This window comes from Callospermophilus lateralis, unplaced genomic scaffold (assembly GCF_048772815.1).
Source record: "Callospermophilus lateralis isolate mCalLat2 unplaced genomic scaffold, mCalLat2.hap1 Scaffold_1979, whole genome shotgun sequence".
NCBI classification, from domain to species: Eukaryota; Metazoa; Chordata; class Mammalia; order Rodentia; family Sciuridae; genus Callospermophilus; species Callospermophilus lateralis.
Window position 1 is genome coordinate 124,441 of NW_027512982.1, and position 2,040 is coordinate 126,480.

Here is a 2,040-nt window from a genome sequence, read left to right on the forward strand (position 1 = left end):
TACCGGCTTAGCTTCCTCCAATGGTAGAGAGGCTTAGTCAGCAGCAGCGGAATCACTTAGAGTGTGTTGTGTGTTAGGGGACGAGGGCAGGGGATAAGGAGGGGGAGAAGAGTCCAGTAGAGTCAAATCTGTGACTCAGGGAGAACAGAGGGTGGAGGAGGAGGAGGTTGAGAGGGTTTGAGAGATCATGGGGGAAGGAGTAGGAGCAGAGGTAGGGGCAAGGAAAGGTTTCACCCATGTTGGAGGAGATTTGCAGAGGTCCTCCCAAGTTAAGATATATGGCTGTTGATCCGGATGGCTATATGGCGCTGGCTGAAAGACAATACCTCTGACTTTTTAAATTAGTGGGAAGTAGAAAAATCCTTCTAGGGGCCATACGACTCCAAAGATGGGCCATTCTGAGGCACAGAGATTCTGCCAGGTCCAGCGTTTTACTAAAAAAAGAAAGATTCTGAGCCCTTAAGCGGACTTTGGTCCAGTGATCAAGGGTCAGGGACAGAGGCATTGACGTGCTCTGTTCCATAATGAAAGTTCCACAAACAGAAAAAGCAAGGACACACGACACAGATAAGACAAGACCATAAAGACAGGCAATGAACGTCCAACACTGAGACCAGGAATGAGTAGCCGGCAAAACCCAATGGTATGGCAATAACGAATCTAAAAGAAAATATCACTGAGTCGAGAAGACTATTGTTCCTTGATTTCCCGAGTTCTCTGCGGGATCCTCCAGAGAGGTGCTCTTAGTCTCTGTGACACGTCTCTCAGCCACCGTCGGAGAGAGCCCAGGCTCTTCATCGCCAGCAATTTTGCCAAGCAGTAACAAGAAACCTGAAACCGGAAAGAGGCGCCTTACTTGCTCCAAGAGGAGCCCGTTGGGGTCTCTCGTCCGCCACTGCTGGAACTCGGTGGAACCTCAATATGTAAAGGTCAGGCGAGTGTCAGAGGAAGATACTATCAAGAGACTGTCTCATGCAACAGCAAAGGGTTTATTTGTGGTCCAGCATGCTAGAGCTCAGAGCTAAATTAAATAGAGCAGAGACCTCTGAGAACAGCTTAAGCAGAGCTTATATACTTTCCTTGGAGAAGGAAGAGAGGGAAGTTTAGTGATGGGTAAGGGCGAGTGGGCGGTTTGCATGACACCGAGTGAGGGAGTACATTCTGCAGTTCGGCTGTTGGGAACAGTACATTCTAGAACAAGATTAGCAAACATTTCTCAAGATTTCAAAAGTGTTTTGTTAAGCATTAAGAAAAACAGGAAGTGACAAGTACCTATTTTATTAATTTTATTAACCTTTCACTACCGACTATGCCTTTTTGACTTGATGTTCCTTCTACATTAATTCATGCAACGTACAAGGTGCTATGCCATTGTATATCGATTTATCTGAGACAACTCTGCAGCATGTAATTCAACACCACGTATCCCTATCAAGGGCCCAATGCCCTTCTGGGCTTCAAATCAGACTTAGATTTCCTTTTTCATACATATATTTCACCTATATATTCTTCTACACATAGCAAGTTCTCAATACGATCATTCATCCAGCAAAATGATTTCTAACCCAAATCGATCATGTTTTTAACCATAACCGGACACTGTTCCCTCAATCTAACTTTACAGAAGAGCAGGGAAGGAGTTGATATTACAATACAGAAATGTAGAAAAACTTCCACCTGCTGAGAACCTCAAAGGTCCATGCAGAAATGATCCCTGGAGAAGATGTAGGAAGCAATAAAGGACCTGAGAGACCAAAAGTCATCTTCCATGGCAAACAACCCGGTCAGGATAAAAGGTTGTGTCTGAATCAGATTTTTTTTAATGTAGAGATCATGGACCAAACCAGGCCTGTGTGGAGATCTATTCCTGGGTGCCTTTGGTTGATATACCATTCTAACTTGTGAAAATGTCACAGGAAGTAGGGGCAGCCTCAATCTCTTGGGACCCTTGGAAGCAACAGTTAGGACAAAGTGGCTGCCAAGACAGTGCCCTCATTCAGTTCAGGAAGGAAGTGACCTCACCTCACTTTCTTGGTGATG